Below are 20,947 nucleotides of genomic sequence, written 5' to 3'. Positions count from 1 at the left end.
CCTACACAGAAGAAAACTATTGTTAAAAGTACTTCTTTGAGCTAAGAAATCGCTGTCTCCATGCAATTTATTTCTTTCGATGGAGATGTTCTGCCCTTCCCCATGGGTTGACACTGTCACAGTTTCATATTGCATCGAACACAGGATCTCGTCTCAGAAAACCTTAGGTTGCAATCTGTTTCGATTTCCAATTTTTTTTAAAAATTGCATTCCCACAATAACTAATAACGAGCCCAGTCTGCAGAAATTCACCTGAATCCAGGTGAACACCTCCCCATCCTGAGAATCCAAGTTCACCTACTCCTCAGTCCTCCCCAGAAAAAAGCTCCTTACGATGTGAGTTGTCAATGTAAATTGACACTCCCTCCTTCCTTCCCTCCCTCCCTCCCTCCTTCCTGACGATCTGAGTAAATATTACCTGGAACTGCATGGTAACGCACGGCAAACCATTCAGGGCTCGCCATCACTTCGCGTGTTCTGGCAGACCGTGAGCTCAATTCTTGAAACAACGGCGGCTATTTCTTTGTGTGTGTGTGTGTGTGCAGTTTTATTGGGAAAGGTGGGGGTGCGGGGGAGGGGGTGTCTGTGGGGAGGGGTGAATCGGAAAGTGAGGCGAATTTAACGATCACAAGCGAACCGCCTGCTTGGATGCGACAGGAAGAATTGGCTTGCCGGAAGAATGGGGAAATGTGGTGAGAGCGTGCGGAGGACGTGGGCGATTGCACGGTACAGTACACCCATTGTTTCTACCCTCAACCCCCTCAACATCGCGACTGGAGGCGACAATGCCAAGCGCCCTGCACCCAGACTGTCACTCAGTCCCCTCTCCCCCCACCTGTGACCGCCACTCACCACTCTCTCCATGTACAGCGTTCACTTTTAAAATTCCTCCGTTGTACGGTGTTACTTTTAACTTACAGGAGAGTTCATGCCTTTCAATATAATACCTTCACTGAAATGTGCTCCTACAAGTGTTTGACATTGGTAACTGAGAAAGAGTTAACCCCACTTTTCTCCCAGGTCCTGGAAAGAGCCCTCAAGTTTGGTTATGTAAGCACAATTTTAGAGCTTTTAATTCCTCGCGTGCTTACTCAAATACGTGTATTTAAATTATTGTTGGGGCGAGCATTTTTTTTAAGCTTCCTTCAGCCGAGCGCCTTTCTTAGTCTGTTGAATGTTCCTATGGAAGGGGAGGTGAGAACTCACACACCAGAAAAAACCTTCACGGTTAGAGGACAGCCTTTGTAGCTGTTGGAAAGCTTTCTTCAAGAACTAAGGGTCACAGTGTAAGAATGACGGGTAAGCCATTCAGGGCTAGGATGAGAAAGAATTTCTTCCCTCAGAGAGTTGTGAAGCTGTCGAATTCTCTACCATACTGAATGGTGGTGCAGGTTTGAAGGGCCGATTGGGCTACTTCTGAACCTGACTTCTATGTTTTAACTCATTTTCCAACATTCAGAAAGGCACGGACTACTGGAAATCACTGGGGCGAGAGGCAACTCCCATTAGGGGCTGTGTCCTTTAAAACTGACTATAGTAAAAGGTTTTAGTGTCATCCTCCATCACACATCAGGTGAACTGGAAGTAAACACATTGTAAACACAAGGTGAGAGCACATCTAAAATGTTAGAAAGCAAACACAAAGAATACACCCTACTGCAGATTCAGGATGTCAGGCAAGAAGCATCGGTATGTGTAGCAACCTCTTGAGTCTCAAGTTCACTTGTGCTTGTAGTCCATTCGACCCTTCGAACCTGCACCCCCATTCAGTATGATCATACAAATTCAAAATCCCACACCCGCTCTCTGACCATTCCCCTTGAGCCACATCCAGCTCCCTCTTGAATATGTATAACTGAACTGGCCCCAAACAGCTTCTTGTGGTAGAGAGTTGTTCCTTTTTTAGCGGCTTTAGACGAAGCCCCTCTTCCAGGAGGGGCCCCAGTAGAAGCTAGTCTGTCTTACACAGCACCAGTAAACCTCCTTCTGCCTCTCCTAAACTCGGATTATGTTATGAACCATAACAACTTGCATTATTCAAATGGCTTTAAGCACTCCCAAGGTGTGTTGTGTAACAGAATTCCTTGCCAAGACCTAGAAAAACATATTAGGACAGATTTGGTCAAAAAGATAAGTTATAATGCGTGATTGAAAGGGGGATAGAGAGGGCCGAGGTTTGAGGAAAGACTTCCTTCCAGAGATTGGGGTCTAGGCAGCAGAAGGCATGGCAGCCAATTCATTTCAAAACCTCAAAGGATTGTGGGGCTGGGAAAGGTTACAGGAATAATGAAGGGCATAAAAAATAGGATCAGTTGTAGGCCATTTGGACTGTCCAACCTGTTCCACCAGTCAATAACATAATGGTTGATTGATCACGAATAATAATTTTTGTTCATTCATGGGAGTGGCCAGCATTTACTGCCCATTTCTAATTGGTCAGACAACGGTTAAGAGTCAGTCATATCACTGTGGAGTCTGCAGTCAAGTGTAGGCCAGACTGTGTAAGAATGGCAGATTTCCTTCCCTAAAGGACAGTGTTGTACTCCACTTCTGCTGCCGGACCCTTGTAGATTCAAAATCTGTCTCACTCAGCCTTAAATGTTGACGGGTTTAATAGCAAAAATGATGGTTTTAAAATGGAGACATTTTTAACCTGAGGCCAAAGCAGATGAGTGAGGACAGGGTTGATAGCTGAAGTGGACTCAGCCTGACTTAGGAGAAAGATAAATATTTTTCAATGGGCTTAATTTGATATAGTGTGGGAGGCCAACAAGGACATAATGACAAACAAAAACCGAAATTGCTGGAAAAGTTCAGCAGGTCTGGCAGCGTCTGTGAAAGAGAACTCAGAGTTAGTGTTTCAGGTCTGGTGACCCTTCCTTAGACGAGGGCATAATGACAATTTGCATTTAAATAAGGGTTTTTACATTTCGTCCTGAGGTGCTTTACAGGTGGAAGAGTGGGTATTGAACAGGAAATAACAAAGAGGTTCGGGGAGATGATGGGAAACACAGTTCCCAGATGTAAATCTGCAGAAGATGTTTGAAAGTAGGGAAGTAAGTAAAAATGGACAGATTTGGAAGAGAATTTGAGACATACTGGAAGAAGGTTATGTAATTAATGGCGGAGGATCAAGGGAGGTGTTAATGTGACATACACCCTGGGTGATGTCCACCAGCTGCCAAGATGTATGGATTGATGCTGTCATCAATGTGATCAGCACTAAAGGTTATTTTCTAAATTAATCACTTATACTTCAGTTATGATTTGTTGGTCAAAAATGTGTTGAGCTATAAATCACCATTAACAGTGAAAACTCTCTGGTTTAGCACACTGTTCTTCAGCCTCTGGATCCAAGATTCAAATGGGACCAGAACAGATGAGATGAAAACTCTCATGTAAATGTTTAAGTGAACTGACTCACTTCCTAATTGCTATGGCGCCACGTCATAAAACAAACCATAACTCAGCACCTAACTGACAACCATAGTCATGCCTTGTTTAGAAACAAACGAAGAGACGGATTCCTGGTGTTTTTGATAGATATTTCACCCAAAATCTCCCAGCAGTTTTGTCTTTTGCTGACATATAGTTTTACTGGTGCTAAGTGTCACTCTTAACGTCTAATGCTAACCAATGAGTGTCAGCAAGCTACTTAACTGTGTTTGGTGTTACAATAGACCCTCATCTTGCTCTTGCCCAGCATTCACATGTGCACTTCCTGGAAGCAGTCATTGGATAGACATAAGAATAGGAACATAATAAGCTTTAGCCTAAGATTATGGCGATAACTATAATATCCTCACATCTATCGGTGTTGTATATGTCACAGGACAATTCCACCAACAGAGAGGAAAAAAAACACAATTGTTTACAGGACCAAGTACTTTATCCATCTGCAGCTTCTGTCCCTCTGATTCCTCCGCATCAAATTGTCATTGTACCTGTAATCTGTCAGGTTATTGTTTGTACTATTCTAAACTGGAGGTGATAAGAGTTTTGCCATTTTTCCTCCTTAAGATCATGTGAGACAAATTGGCAGGATGCAAAAGAAAGTACTTCTGAGTACATGAAACTACAGCAAATTCAGTTGTGGATTGTGTAAAAGACAGAATCTTTTAACAAAATCCAGCAAAAACAACTGTTATAAACCATTTTTTGTACAAAGTAGCATCAGAGTCAAAAACCTCCTGCTGTTTATTGTGCTCACGTTTTGTTTTTCACACGAGATGTCAGAAATGCCTTTAGGTTGCCTGGTCTGGAGATGTCACATGTGGGACAGAAACATGTTTTGAGTTTAAGGTTAAGGCATATTATTGAGAGAGAGTAAAAGCATCTTTTATAATGCTTGAAAGAAAATTGGACATTTTCATCACATCTGGCTTTCTTCAGACTCAGATGTTGTCAAGAGTCTGTGTCTTGGAAACTGGGCTGGGTGGAACTGTGAGTCATTGTTACAGTGTACCTGAAACTTCAGATTTATCAAAAATTGGAACTTGCTCCATTACCATCAATCACTCTGATAAGCACAAAAAACAAGTTCCAACCTAAAAACTTGGAAGAGTTTGCACAATTATGTGTTTGTGTGTGTGTGTGTGTGTCTGAGCATGTGTGTGTCAGTATGTGTGTGTGTGTGTCTGTGTCTGTCTGTGTGTATCTGTGTGTGTGTATGTGGTAATCTCATTCTTGCAGCTACCATGTGGGTCTAGCTGACCAGAAAACTCTCCCATAGGTGTACCAGAAGTATTGGCAGATTGATAATCAACTTGTTTGGCTACATTATGATTCACTTCCTGTAGCTATGAAGTTCCAAGGTGGGATTTGAACAGTTTCTGGCCTGGGGATAGTTACTCTGCTCACTGCACTACTGGCCGATTGCTGAATTACTCACCATATTGGAACTTGCATTTACATAACACTTTTCTCAACAATTAGGCACTTGTAAGTTTATTACAGCCAATGAAGTTCCTATGTTTTTGTTAAGTGTCATCACTGTTTTAATGTAGGAAGTGCAACAGCTAGTGTGTACACACCAAGCTCCAACAAACAGTGTGATAAGGACCAAATAATTTGTTTTTGTGGTGTTGATGGAGGAATAGATATAAGCCAGGCCACTGGATATAACTTCTTTGAAAAGTTCAATTGGATCATTGCATCAGACTGAAAGGCAAACAAGTTGAACATTTCATTCAAAAGGTGGTTCTTCCAACAGTGCAGCACTCTCTAGTGCTTTGTGCTCCAGTCCTGAAGTGGCATTTGAACCTTGTGATTCAGTATTGAGAGTGCTCCAAACTGAACCGTGGCTGATTCTAAACTATTACCCCAAAGTCATTTTAATATTTTATGTATGTATAATGTGAAGCTCAAATCACCATGGAGATGTAGTTAAGATTAGCCAATAATTAAAGCGACTGGAAAAATTAGACACATACTCCTCTAGTTTAGAACTACTTGCAAAAGGCTTCAGTATGCCTTAACACTGCACTGCCTTTATGGTAATCTACAGACATTTAATATCTAGGACTCACATCGCATAGCTTCTAACTCCTGATTTGTATAATTACCTTCATTGATTCTCGTATCCTTTCAAAGTCCTCTTCAGGTTGTATGAGTAAATGTCCAACTGTCCCCATTTGTGATGTTTCCAGTGACTCTGTCACATGCTTTAACCAGAAAGGGCTAACTTCTACAAGTGATATAAACACATCACTAGCACCTGAGGTGGGTGGGTGTTGGGGGGGAGCGGTGTTCAGGGAAAAAAAAACAGATCCAAGGTTTTCTATGTATCATCCTTTACTTTGATCAATTCAAATTCATCACTAGTTACTTAGTAATGGCATGATAAGGGAACAAATTGTACACCTGTGCATTTTACCTGGACGCAATGTCTTTCACAAACCCAGCTGATGATGGCATGCGATGATAGATTACCGAATATCTAAACTCTTTAACCAGTCACTGCAAAACCATTTAAAAGATAAGAAATGAGACAAAAAGTTCAAGCAGCATTAACTTCTAAAGTGAAGGTTGTTCAAGCAAATAATTAACTACAAGCAACTTTTAATCATCAAATTAATGATAAACTGTGGTGCTTCTTTCACAGCTAGGTCAGTTTGACACTTAAACCTATACAAGGTTTATGAAGTGACTCTCGTCTGCAAATAACAAATCACTTTTCATTTTTAAATATATTAGTTCGTCTATCATGACACTTCATACACAAAGTCAAGGACTGCTGTGGTTTTCAGATGAATTGATTTGAGGGCTGGGGAATAATTGCAGGAGGGGTACAAGTCTACTTTCAAGTTATAGATTTGAGCTTATTATAATTTCTGTCCATTACAAATCCCTGGACCTATACAGTAATGATAATGGAAACTGTCTATGTGTGCTTGTCATGTTGTAAATTCAACTTTGTACCAGTTGGTGGCACATTTTCAGAGTGAGGTGGTAATGTCAAAGTGGCATATTTTACATAAATTCCCATTGTAAACATAAATACAGGAACGACCAAAATATTTGACAGGAAGTACACAGAGATAATTTTTAAGAATAAATATGTTAATTGGCTTATTTGAGAAATAAACTGCCAAGACAGTTCTAAAATTGAATAAAATTAGAAAAAGACGAGGTAAATTAATTGATTTGGGTAATATTAGAATTTGGAATTGGAATTTTGAAAGTCTGTACACTGTAGTAGGGACAGAGGGAGGATAGAAGAGTGTAAGCATTCGGTTTTTGGGAAAGAATAAGTTTGAGTGGGAAATTATATGTTGTCTGGATTATGGTGCGGTGAAGACAGAGAGAGCAGGAAGAGCATTTTCCCCGAGCTTTTTGAAGGCATCTTCAGCTGTTCGAGTGTGTCAGTTCCTCTTGACATCCATGATAAAGAATATCAATAGCAGAAAATGGACTGGAGTGGATCTACTGAAGGCAAGAGGTGGAAGCAATAGGTCGGATTTGCAAGGTACATTAGGGTGTTGTGCTTTTAAACAAATTAATGAAAATAGTTTTAATTGCTTCATTAAACAGCATAGAATACAGGCCACAGTGGTCTGTTGTAATCCACTGCATTACAATAAGAACATTCTAATGAAATTACTACCTCAGAATCACTTCCATATATCCAGTCTTTTCCATTTTGCACTTATAGTGTTGACAAGATAATTATCACAGAATAGCTTCTTGAAACATGAAACTGGTTTTTAATCTGTCAAATGCTCTTTTTTTTAAATTAGAGGCTTGTGTATATGTACACAGGAAGCTGATTTTTTTTTATTGCTGAAGAACCAGGATTATTTCCACTTGGGGACAGTGTGATGAAAGGTGTCTGGAGATAAAATCTCCTGATTCAATTACTTTAAGCGAATTGGGAATGGGTTCAAAATAGATATCCAAGCTGACTTTCTGAACTTTAATGGAATTCAAAATGCGTTCCTCTTTTCATTTCCCTTCTAATAGTTTCCTGTTTTGCACCCACAACCACCCCAGAGTGGCTGAGGTATTTGTCCCTTCTTTCAGATGGTGCTGAAATATAGGCTATGGAAGACATCAGAAGCGAGTCTGATTCGACCCTTATCACATAGCCAAATATAGCCCCCATTATCAGCAGGTCAGGAGCCAGTGACCATTTGAGGAGACAGTGGCAGATTATGGCCTTCGGAGAAAGTAATCAAAGTCAAGAGGGAGGTGCTGGAAAAGCACAGCAGGTCAGGCAGAATCCGAGGAGCAGGAGAATCCTCGTTTCGGGCATAAGCCCTTCATCAGGAATGAAGCTTGTGGGCCGGGGAGCTGAGAGATAAATGGGAGGGGGATGGGGTTGGGAAAGGTAACTGAGAATGCAATTGGTAGATGAAGGTGAGGGAAAAGGTGATAAGTCGGAGAGGATGGTGGACCGTCGAGATGGGAAGGATGATGGACAAGTCAGGAAGGGGGTGCCAAGTTGGAGGCTTAGCACTGGGATAATGTGGGGGCAGGGGAAAAGAGAAAACCGTTAAAATCCACATTGATCCCGTGCGGTTGCAGGGCTCCAAGGCAGAATATGAGGTGCTCTTCCTCCAGGGCGTCAGGTGGTAAAGGTTTGGCAATGGAGGAGGTCCAGGACATGTGTGGCCTTAGTGGAATAGAGGGGGAGTTGAAGTGTTCGGCCACAGGGTGGTGGGGTTGGTTGGCGTGTTTGTCCCAGAGATATTCTCTGAAACAATCCACAAGTTGGCGTCCTGTCTCCCAGATGTAGAGACCACATCGGGTGCAACGGATACAGCAGATGACATTGGAGGAGGTACAGGCAAATTTCTGTAGGATGTGGAAGGATCCTTTGGGTCCCTGGATGGCCGTGAAGGGGAATGGTGTGGGCGCAGGTTTAGCACTTCCTGCGGTGGAAGGGGAAGGTGTCGGGTGTGGGATGTGGGCTGATGGAGGGTGTGGATCTGACGAGGGAGTCGAGGAGGGAATGGTCTTTCTGAAATGCTGGTAGGGGTGGGGAGAGAAAAAGATATCTGGTGGCGGGGTCCGCTTGTAGGTGGTGCAAGTGGCAGAAGATGATGTGGTTTATGCGGAGGTTGGTGGGATGGATGGTGAGGTCCGGGGGGTTCTGTCCTTGATGCATTGGGATGGGTAGCGTTCAAGGGTGGAGATGCGGGAAGTGGAGGAGATTTCGAGTCTAACTGACCCTTTGTCAAAGCTGGTTTTGACAAAGGGTCAGTTACACTTGAAACGTCAGCCCTTTTCTCTCTTTACAGATGCTGCCAGACCTGCTGAGATTTTCCCTCAGATGGATTTTTTTCCTGCCAATTGACAATGGATTCATTGTCATCATTAGACTCCTTATTCCAGATATTTATTGAATTCAGATTCCACTATCTGCCACAGCAGGTTTCAAACCAGGCCCCCAGACTTTACCTGGATCTCGGGATTAACAGTCTCGCGATAATACCACTAGGCCATCTCCTCGCCTGGGAAACTGGACCAACCCTTGAAGCTAGAAATCAATATCTCACCAAGCAATAGAACCACCTCCTCAGCCATCAGGGAGAGGAGCCCAACTTCTTTCCAAAATAAACCTCACCAGCAATCTCCACCCCTGATATTCATGAATCAAAATAGTTTACTTGTGCAGCTACCAATCTATCTCTGCAGTTGTTTAAATGTACAACTTGGTCATGACTTACATCTGTTTAGACTAGTAGGATTGTAAAATTTACTGCTCAAGTATATTTTTTTCCTTATTAGGTCACTGTACGACTGATAATGAGACTGGAATTATCCAACACAGCACTGCAACTGATTCCCCGTTCCTAGTGTTTTTCTTGCAGGCATTGGATTGGAATCTTTCAATATAGTCGTCCGTGTACTTCTGTTTAAACACTCTGTTCAGTTTTAATTCAGCCATGGATTATTACAGGTTAGAACATTGTTTAAAGCGAGAGTGCAATAGAAAGCATTTATCTGTATATACATCAACAATGCTATTCATTTATATTTTTTTGCAGCAGTTAGCGCAAAACAAATCCAAGTTACACCGGTTTGAAGTTTAGGAGATTTAGGTGGGTTAACGTATTCACACCGGTGAATGAAAAAGTTGTCATTTTAAATCATATTCCCAGTAACCTCAGTGTACAGCAGCGAAGGAGTGCTGCATTGCTGGAGGTGCCATCTTTCTAATGAGACCATAAACTAAGGTCCAATTGGCCCTGACAAGGGGACATAGAATCATCGAATCCCTACGGTATGGAACCAGGCCATTCAGCCCAACAAGTCCATACTGACTTACACCCCCACCCCCACCCCCACCCCCAGCTCTATCCCTGTAACCCTGCATCCCATGGCTAAAGAACAAACAACAAAACAAAATTACAGCCCAGGAACAGGCCCTTCGGCACTCCAAGCCTGTGCCAATCCAAATCCACTGTCTAAACCTATTGCCCAATTCCTAAGGGTCTGTATTTCTCTGTTCCCCACCTACTCATGCATCTGTCCAGACGCACCTTAAATGAATCTAATGTGCCTGTCTCTACTATCTCCACTGGCAACGCATTCCAGGTACCTACCACCCTTTGTGTGAAGTACCTTTCACGTGTATCCCCCTTAAACTTTTCACCTCTCACTTTGAACGCGTGACCTCTCGTTATTGAATCCCTTACCCTGGGAAAAAGCTTATCTCTATCCACCCTGTCTATACCCTTCATGATTTTGTAGACCTCAGTCAGGTCTCCCCTCAATCTCCTTTTTTCTAATGAAAACAATTCTAACTTATTCAACCTCTCTTCATAGCTAGCACCTTCCATACCAAGCAGTGTCCTCGTAAACCTTCTCTGTGCCCTCTCCAAAACGTCCACATCTTTTGGGTAATGTGGCGACCAGCGCTGTACACAGTAATCTAAATACGGCTGAACCAAAGTCTTGCACAATTTTAACATGACCTGCCAGCTCCTATACTCAATAACCCATCCGATTAAGGCAAGCATACCATATGCCTTCTTGACCACTCTATCCACCAGTGCAGCCACCTTCAGGTTACAATGGACCTGAACTCCCAGGTTACAATGGACCTGAACTCTCTTCTCATCAACTTTTCCCAAGGCTCTTCCATACAGTATTTTTCACTCTAGAATTAGATCTCCTGAAATGCATCACCTCACATTTGCCCAGATTGAACTCCATCTGCCACTTCTCCGCCCAACTCTCCAGTCTATCTATATTCTCCTGTATTCTTTGACAGTCCCCTATGCTTTCTGCTACTCTTCGTGTCATCTGCAAACTTACTGATCAGACCACCAATGCCCTCTTCCAGATCGTTTATGTATATCACAAATGACAGTGGCCCCAGCACTGATCCCTGTGGAACACCTTTCTCCATTTCAAGAAACTCCCTTCAACTACTACTCTCTGTCTCCTGTTGCTCAACCAGTTCTTTATCCACCGCGCTAGAACACCCTGCACACCATGTGACTTCACTTTCTCCATTAGTTTACCATGGGGAATCTTATCAAATGTCTTACTAAAGTCCATGTATATGACATCTACAGCCCTTCCTTCATCTATTAACTTGGTCACTTCTTCAAAAAGCTCTATTTAGTTGGTAAGGCACGATCTCCCCCACACAAAACCATGTTGCCTATCATTGATAAGCCCATTATTTTCCAAATATAAATAGATTCTATCCCTCAGTACCTTCTCCAGCAACTTTCCCACCACTGATGTCAGGCCCACTGGTCTGTAGTTACCTGGAATATCCCTACTACCCTTTTTGAACAAGGGGACAACATTAACATCTCTCCAGTCTTCCGGCACCTCACCTGTGTTTAAGGATGCTACAAAGCTATCTGTCAGGGCCTGAGCTATTTTCTCTCTCACTTCCCTTAGCAACATGGGATAGATCCTATCCAAGCCTGAGGATTTGTCCATCTTAATATCACTTAGCCTACCCAACACATCTTCCCTCCTTATGTCAACATGATCCAGAGTAAACAAACTGCTATCTCTAATCTCAAAATTCATTATGTTCCTCTCTACAGTGAACACTGATGCAAAGTAATCATTGAGAATCTCACCCATTTTCTCAGGTTCGAAACACAACTTTCCTTCTTTATCTTTTAGTGGCCCAACCATTTCTCCAGTTACCCTCTTGCTTCTTATATATGAATAAAAAGCCTTGGGATTCTCCTTAATTCAGCTTGCTGAAGTTATTTCATGAGCCCTTTTAGCCCACTTGATTCCTCATTTAAGATTGGTCTAACTCTCCCGATATTCCTCCAAGGCCCCGTTCTGTTCTTTGCTGCCTGGACCTTATGTACACTTCCCTTTTCCTCTTGGCTAGTCGTACGATTTCTCCTGTCATCCACGGTTCACAAATCCTGCCTTTCCTATCCCTTGTTTTCAAAGGGACATGCCTATCCTGCACTATCTTTAACTTATCTTTGAAAGCCTCCCACATATCAAATGTGGACTTCCCTTCAAATAGCAGCCCCCAGTCCATATTTCCCAGTTCTGGCGAATTTTGGTATAATTGGCCTTGGCCCAGTTTAGTACGCTTCCCTTAGGACCACTCTCATCCTTGTCTACGAGTATTCGAAAACTTACAGAATTGTAGTCACTATCCCCAAAGAAATCCCTCACTTCAACTTCTACCACCTGGCCTGGTTCATTCTCCAACATCAGTTCCAATATGGCCCCTTCCCTCATTGGTCTATTGACATACTGCTCTAGAAAACATTACTGGATGCTCCTTACAAATTCTGCCCCATCCAGACCTCTAAGTGTATCCCAGTCAATGTTGGGAAAATTACAATCTCCCATCACCACCACACTGTTGTCTCTAAACTTTTCCATAATCTGTTTACCTATTTGTTCTTCTACCTCACGCTCACCGTTCAGAGGCCTGTAATACAGCCCCAAAAATGTAACTGCACCCTTCTTATTTTTCAGCTCTACCCATAACGCCTCACTGCTTAAGCCCTCCATAGTGTCCTCCTTTAGCACAGCACTGATATCATCCCTGACCAGCAATGCAACTCTTCCCTGCCTTTTACTTCCTCCCTGTCCTGTCTGAAGCATTTATATCCTGGAACATTTAGTTGCCAATCATGGTCTTCCTTCAACCAAGTCTCTATGATTGCAATAACGTCATACTCCCAGGCACCAATCCAAGCCCTAAGCTCATCTGCCTTACCCACTATACTTGCGTTAAAGTATATGCACTTCAGACCACCAGTTTCTTTGTGTTCATCTGCTCTATGCCTACTCTTCCCCTTGATAATGCTGACTTCGCGATCCTTACAGTCTCTAGTTTCCACCTCACTGTCTACTAGTTTTCTCTTCTGGTTCCCAGGGCCCTACCACATTAGTTTAAACCCTCTGCAAAAGCAGTAGCAAAACGCACCCCAAGGACATTAAGTTCCAGTCTGGTTCAGATGTAATTTGTAATAGTCCCTACCTTCTCCAGAACCAGTCCCAATGTCCCACAAATCTGAACCCCTCCCTCCTACACCATCGCTCAAGCCACGTGTTCATCCTGCCTATTCTTTCACTTCTACCCTGGCTAGCACGTGGCACTGGTAGCAATCCTGAGATCACTACCTTTGAGTTCTTCCTTTTTAACTTCTCTCCTAGCTCCCTGAACTCTGCTTTCAGGACCTCATCGAACCTACACATCCCTACACACTGTGTGACATGAAAGCACCCATGGCAATATTTTGAAGATAGGGGTATGGAAGGTTCTAGGAGAAAGTGAGGTCTGCAGATGCTGGAGATCAAAGTTGAAACTTTATTGCTGGAACAGCACAGCAGGTCAGGCAGCATCCAGGGAACAGGAGATTCGACGTTTCGGGCACAGGCCTGAAGAAGGGCTTGTGCCCGAAACGTCGAATCTCCTGTTCCCTGGATGCTGCCTGACCTGCTGTGCTGTTCCAGCAATAAAGTTTCAACGTATGGAAGGTTCTCCCTGGTCACTGAACTAATATTTATCCCTCATCCTACAAGAAAATAGTGGTTGTTATTCGGTTAGTTGGTGGGATCCAGCTGTGTGCAGTCTGGTTTCAGTGTTGCTTACATTAGAATATATGTTCTACATCAGCTGGAAAGTGCTTTGGAAAATTGGTGACGTCACGAAAGGTGATAAATAGAAAGAAATTCCCACTTAATAATGAGCAGAAGGAATGGGTTTTGTAAACAGAGCTGGAATGGCTGAAGGGAGGGAATTTCAAAGGATAGGAACCTACCAGCCATGTTATGGGATTGGGACGAGAGATGAGTGAGAACCTGGAATCAGAGCAGTGCAATGTACAAGGGAGCATGAGGAAATTTAGTCAGGAGAAAATTGCTGATATGAGGGCGTGCAAGAAGTTAAAGGCCAGTTAGAGAATTTTAAATTCACAATGTAGGTATATCTATTTATGAGCTTTGATGAAGGAAAAGAGTATTGTTTATCATGGTTTGGAAATCCAAGTTTTATTGAGGGGAATGAGAAGATAAAGAAACAAACATTGAATAAATCAGTGGGTCAAACATGAGTCCATTCACTCTAAATACAAGAAAGGCACTTCATAATATTTCTTAATGCTGAGACACTACAAACGGTGGAAGAGCAAGTGGGTTTAGGAGTCCAAGATCACAAATTGTGAAAAGCTAGTCCACAGGCCCAAAAGAAAATCAAAGAGGTGTATAGGCTTTTTTATATGTTAAAGGGTACAGGGAGAAAATTATGTTTCAGTTGCATGAAGCCTTGGCTTGGTCTATCTGAACTATTGTAGTTAGTTTTGGCCACTGTTTATCAGGAACAATGCTTTTGGTCTAGCAGACTGCAAGTTTTGCAAAATGATAGCAGCAGAGGTTACAGGAATAAGCCATGCGGACAGGTTACATAAACTTGGTTTATTGTCATTGTTAGCTCCCCCTGCCTTCAACTGAGAGGTCTACTTGAGGTCATGAGTTTCTGCCATGGAACATCATGTGACTGATTTTTAACTTGCAGAGCTTTGGACACAAGTAAGACGTGAAGGTCAATGCTGCTGCACTTCAAAGAGCTTCAGTGTCTTTTGAAGCTTTTCTTTGAACTCTCGGGAATATCGGTCATTTGAGAACTAAAAGAAGAGGAGCTGGCAGGTGAAGCAGATTTTAACCATCTGGACATAGTGTCCCATTCACTAAAAATGATTTTATAGCAATTTTGCCTGAATGTGAGGACCTGCCTTCAAGAAAGACAATTGTGTTTGTTGGTCCTGCCCTTAAATCAGGCTTGAATCCTTCAAAGAGTCATAGAGATGTACAGTACGGAAACAGAACCTTCGGTCAAACCTGCCCATGCCGACCAGATATCCCAACCCAATCTTGTCCCACCTGCCAGAACCCGGCCCATATCCCTCCAAACCCTTCCTATTCATATACCCATCCAAATGCCTCTTAAATGTTGCAATTGTATCAGCCTCCACCACTTCCTCTGGCAGCTCATTCCATACCCGTACCACCCTCTGTGTGAAAAAGTTGCCCCTTAGGTCTCTTTTATATCTTTCCCCTCTCACTCTAAACCTATGCCCTCTAGTTCAGGACTCCCCCACCCCAGGAAAAGACTTTGTCTATTTATCCTATCCATGCCCCTCATAATTTTGTAAACCTCTATTAGGTCACCCCTCAGCCTCCAACACTCCAGGGAAAACAGCCCCAGCCAGTTCAGCCTCTCTCTATTGCTCAAATCCCCCAACCCTGGCAACATCCTTGTAAATCTTTTCTGAACCCTTTCAAGTTTCACAACATCTTTCCAATAGGAAGGAGACCAGAATTGCGTGCAATATTCCAATGGCCTAGTGTAGACAGGTCTGAGGATATCCAACCAAGGTGCTTTAAAAAATAAAGCTTTTCGATAAAGTCCTTACAGAGAAACCTATTGACGGTGAGGGTAGTTTGAGGAAGGGGCTTATTCTTAAAATTAGAGCTACATCATTCAGACGAAATCCAGACATTCATTTGCACGCAGGGCAATGCAAATCTGCTATTCCAAGACAGTGGCTGTTGTTCCAGCAATTTTCAAGATGCATCGACAGGTAAAGGTATCAAGAAATGTGGATCTAAAGTGAGTAACTACAGTGAGGTACACAGGTCAACCATGACTAAACTGAAAAGATCCAATGGGATGAATGGCCTACTCCGATCAGCTGACAGTCATTCACCATTCAGGAGGAATGGCTTCTCATATAGGGATAACCTGTCACCCACAACGCTATCAGGCAGGAACAACAGTGGCCAAGTCGCTGGGTTCAACCAGCTCATTATAGTTGTGGTCTCATCTTTGAAGCTACACTAGCAGAGTGATTATTACAAGTCTTGCATGGACAGTGACACAGTTAGAATGAGGTGAAGACGCCTTACTGAATTCAAAAGGTACTGCTGCAGGTAGGGGGAAGCAAATCCTTTGTAAGGCTTGGAGTAACCATGTTCTTAGTGCATTGTATAACATGACGATGTTTTCTTGTTTCTAATTCAGATAAACTCTTATCCTGCTGAACAAAGTACTTACAAAAACAACAGGAATTCAACAGATGTTGCCAAACTGCAAATAGTGTTATAGCTCACTGCTTCTTGGTGCTAATTAGTATTTCTTTCTGTGTTAGTTTTAACCAATTTGTAAACCTGCAGAGAAAAATGTACCAGACTTTAGTTAAGAAAAGCGAGTATATCAGGTTGATATTCAAAAGCATACTATCAGCCAGCTTTCACTATCCAAGTCTCTGTGAATTTCATAAACATGGCTCACAATTTATATGTTAGCATCTTAATTATTTTAACACCTTAGGAATGAAATAGTAACATCTGTTTGTCCTATTTTTCCATCTCCAATGTACAACCATGTTTTCCTCTGGGTGCTCCAGTTTCCTTTTCCTCCGGGTGCTCTGGTTTCCTCACACAATCCAAGGATGTGCAGGTTAGGTGAATTGGTCATGCTACATTGCTCATAGTGTTCAGGGATGTGCAGCTTAGGTGAATTGGCCATGCTACATTGCCCATAGTGTTCAGGGATGTGCAGGTTAGGTGAATTGGCCATGCTATGTTGACCTTAGTGTTCAGGGATGTGTAGGTTAGGTGCATTGGCCATGCTACATTGTCCATAGTGTTCAGGGATGTGTAGGTTAGGTGCATTGGCCATGCTATATTGCCCATAGCGTCCAGGGATGTGTAGGTTAGGAGCGTTAGTTAGGGGTGAATGTAGGGGAATGGATTTGGGTGGGTTACTCTTCGGAGGGTCATAGAGTCATAGAGATGTACAGCATGGAAACAGACCCTTCGGTCCAACCCATCCATGCCGACTAGATATCCCAACCCAATCTAGTCCCACCTGCCAGCATTTGGCCCATATCTCTCCAAACCCTTTCTATTCATATACCCATCCAAATGTCTTTTAAATGTTGCAATTGTACCAGCCTCCACCACATTCTCTAGCAGCTCACTCCAAACACATACCGGTCAGTGTGGACTTGTTGGGCTGTTTCTACGCTGTAAGGATTATATGGATCTATGGAACAAATTTAAGCAACTAGGAACAGGATGATTCCCTGTGCAAATCCAAGAGTTGGTATTTGGAGGATTGTGTCTAGTTTTCACTGAATTCCTTGGTCACTATGATATTAACTAATGTGTGGCTATGAATAACCAGAGTTGCTTTTTTTCTCTTCTTCTGATGCAGGAAATCTATGTTGGGCTGTTGACCCTGGAGTAGAGTATTCCCAGTATTACACCTTTTTGCATCCAATTTACTTCAGTCTGAAGGATGTAACTATGGGTCTGAGACAATCCTGTTTGGGTGGTAAGCTCATTTCCATGCCCTCATACCCACAAAGCACCTTCTTATTCTGTTCTTGTTCTGTCTCTACCAACGCTGTCTTCTTGCCCCTGCTACCTGTGGTCAAGTACGGGTTATCCCCATATCGCAACAACATGTTCACACTGTCTGATGCCCAGTACTCTGGTTCTCACTTCTCAGTTATTTCAATGTGGCCTTTTTTGATACATATTAAATGTTAGTTGTTAGGTTTAACCCCCTCGCCCCCACACCTCACATCCCCGTGGGTGTACCTACCCTGCATTGCCCTTGAGAGGTTCAATGAATGCGGCTCACCACCTCCTTCCCAAGGGGCAAACAGGGACAGGCAATAAATGCTGTCCATCCAGAAAAACCCACATTGTGTGAAAGGTTAAGTAAATCAAAATGCAAGTATACTCCTGCTTCTTTCTCACGTTCAGCTTTTTGCAAACGAAAATGGCTTTGACATGTTTGCTCAAGATTTCACCTACAGCATTCGGTGTTGGACATAATGCGAGCAGTCACTGTTCCTTCCTAGTTGAACCATGTGTCAAACAGGAAATGATTTTCTTTTCTTGGGTTACACACAAGAAGTGGCATGTTTCCGTGCAGCTGTCAGTCCCCTTCATAGTAAAAAAAATCAGTGCAATTCACTTATATCGCCGATTCGTTTTTCTATTAATCCTCCCCTTTTCTTTCCCTCTCTAGGCTGCAGATTATGTTTGCAAGGCGAATGTGATAGAAGCCGCAATTCAGTGGAGAGTCATCTCCAAGTCCCTGATATTATAATAACACCTCCAACACCCACAGTTCTCTCAACACCCGGGGGCTTGAAACAGGCTGACAGGGACTCGCTGCTAGACGACACTCTCCCAAACAGATGTTAGCTGCAAAAAAGCCCTGATATTTATGCAAAAGCCCGAGCACCAAGATCACATCAAGAATGTTTCTTGTTTGAAGAAGCGTTAAGAACAGATTGCACAGCAACCATCTGCCTCATTTCACTTGGTGTGTGAATGATAAACTATACACAGATTTATCTACCAATCTGTTTTTTTTTAACTTTTAAAACAAGTTTTGATGACAATAGCAATATTGAGTTTGGACTCAAAACTTAAACATCCACAAAAGAATGACTGACTGCCGTGTTTAACTCCTTTGCACCCTCTCTTAGCTCTCCTGTTTTCTGTTGTATCTGCACACACCAATAGTAAAGATGCTTTGAAAATACCATTTGAAAGATAAAAATGCAAATTTTTGTAGTTGCCCTTTTAACTAAAGAGGAATTCTGCACCAGCGACCCACACAAATAATCTGATCTCAAACTCCCAATTTACATCCAAGTATCTCGATCCAACTTCATACAACAAGCTCCAGAGATAACCAAAGATGTTTTCAATAACGCAGTGAAATTATCAACATGCAAAGATTATCAAGGATCTGTAAATGAAGACCAGATGGAGTGTCATTTCATCCTGATACTGTTGATGCCTAAAGGAATTTTTAATGGAGAGGCAGGCAGATGGAAATTCTTAATTCATGATGACAGCAAACAGATGGCAAAAGGCATTATCTACAACTGCATGATTCCAGAGACAGATTCTTTAAAAATGTCAGCAACCAAATGGAAAACAGTGCCTTTCGATTCACACTGCCTCCCCTATCAATCAGAAATGGAAATCCGATCACATTTTTTGGGTCAATGAGAACTAGATTTGACCTCCTGTACTACACACCAGTAAACACGAAGTTAGCCATGCTCAGAGGCAAATGGGAAAGCCTTTTGCAACTCAACCTGAATTGGGAGCAATGCCGAGATCGAAGGGATAATGGTGTGGAGAAGGCAATTTGTGGAGTTAAAACTCTCACTTTTAAAATCCCTGCATTTTTAAGGTTTGAACAATGTTCCTTCTGTAGTATTTCTGAAGGATTTTCAAAAATGTCCTGACTTGTAAATGCTGAAGACATTTAATGCATCAACATTTAATCTCAATGGGTCAGTTAATAAATGCATCGACAGGCCTGGCACTAAATCGCACTGTATAGGAAGATCCTCTATTGCTGTTCCTGGTCTTAGTCCAAGCAGTTTGGGTGTCAGTCATAACTCAGGTGGTACACTCTTGATGTAGCATGCAGGATTGTTCATTCAAATTCCACTCCAGAAATTGACCTCAAATTTAGGTTGGCACTGCACTGCAAATCTGTGGGAGTGCTGCATTGTCAGGGGTGCAGTTTTCAGGATGAGACATGAAGCCAAAGCCTGGTTTGCCCTCCTCAGGTGCATGTAAAAGATCCTAGGGCACTATTCTGAAGAAGCCTGAGGGAGATATCCCCATGTCCTGACCGATATTGATGTCATTAATAGAAAATAGATTATTTAGTCATTATCACATTGCTATTCTGGGCACAGTTTGGCTGCCATATTTCCTATAATAAACAGTGACCACCTCTTTGAAATTACGTTACTGGCTGGAATATATTTTGAACTACATATGCTTGTTTTTTAATATATATATGGAAGTTTGGTTTTATTTTGCTACAATTTGAATCAGTGCCTCTCAATCAAAAAGGAAAATCAGCCTGAGTTACTGATTGATACTGTCTGACTGTTGCAGGAAGATGGGAATAGGATAAGGCCAAGATTAGATTCAACTGAGATGCCTACCCTGATTGAATTGCCTGCTGTCAGTCACTATCCAGACTTGAGCAGAAAAGATGCTAATTTCAGTGTGGTGAGGTCTTATATAGGAACATTACTAATGGTGCTGCGACTCAGAAAGCATTACTTTAAAGTGACAGGTGGAAATTAAAAAGATTTCCATTCTCTTCATAATCACACTGGCTCATCCAGCCCACCCCCTCTATGAAAATTGGCCTGTTCTCTCTTTATTGGTGGAGTGTGCACCTTAACTTTGATTGGAAGAAATTCCTCTGTGATATCATTAAAACAAATGTAACAACTTCAGCTTTTCCTCAGCAGAATGAGTGTTAATGGGATTTATGTTAGCATATTAAGGACCCCCTAATGGAAAGCCTTCATGTTACCCTGATATGTGTCAGCTACATTACAGTAACTGCCTCACAATGCACAGAATGCATGTGGGTGGACAGGATTGGATTGAACTGTGATACCTCCTCGACTGAAACCAATTGTTTAGTCTGACATGAAAAATAGCCATTTAAGTGGATGCATGGAACCATAGGAAGATTCAGCACTTCCAGGAGACAAAAGCACAAAATGGGACCTGTTCTTTACATCAGACCATTATCCAATGCTATAAATGAAGGTAGCTATCCAATATATTTCCTTCAATGTGCTTTACAAAATCATGATATTTGTAAACTATGTCATTAACTGAGTGTAATTTTCAATTGTTCCTATAAATGGTTCATTTCCTGATCTGACGTTGCAATTTGTTAATGGTATTTGTAATGACAGATAGCATCAGTGATATTATAAAGCAACAGTGCTTCTAAATGCTACCTTAATTTAACCTTAACATTAGAAAAATAATCAGCTTGGTATCCTCTGCAATCTTCCTCAATGTACCACACATCCACACTTGCCCTGTTGCTGGAAAAGTACTTCACATTTAAGAATCAACTTTACCCTTCTGAGAACTCAAATTGCTTTATTTATTTGTGCTTCGCATTTAG

The 20,947-nt window shown here is 42.2% G+C and overlaps 1 long non-coding RNA gene across 3 annotated transcripts; it reads left to right on the top strand.

Moving 5' to 3' along the window:
- Positions 1 to 611: 611 nt before the first annotated feature.
- Positions 612 to 20,691, top strand: LOC122558243 (uncharacterized). 3 transcript variants are annotated; one of them, XR_006314081.2, is made up of 4 exons: positions 612 to 726; positions 9,232 to 9,403; positions 17,174 to 17,293; positions 17,999 to 20,691. It is a non-coding gene; the product is annotated as an uncharacterized LOC122558243 (long non-coding RNA). The 3 variants fall into 3 exon arrangements; XR_015759915.1 differs by lacking the exon at positions 612 to 726 and adding an exon at positions 1,217 to 1,299; XR_015759916.1 differs by lacking the exon at positions 612 to 726 and adding an exon at positions 6,676 to 6,967.
- Positions 20,692 to 20,947: the final 256 nt, after the last annotated feature.

Source organism: Chiloscyllium plagiosum, unplaced genomic scaffold, assembly GCF_037043375.1.
Source record: "Chiloscyllium plagiosum isolate Xiang-an unplaced genomic scaffold, Cpla_swu_hap1 HiC_scaffold_17, whole genome shotgun sequence".
In the NCBI taxonomy this organism is placed as follows: Eukaryota; Metazoa; Chordata; class Chondrichthyes; order Orectolobiformes; family Hemiscylliidae; genus Chiloscyllium; species Chiloscyllium plagiosum.
The sequence above is the reverse complement of the archived record's forward strand: the minus strand, read 5'-3'. Positions and strand labels throughout refer to the sequence as shown.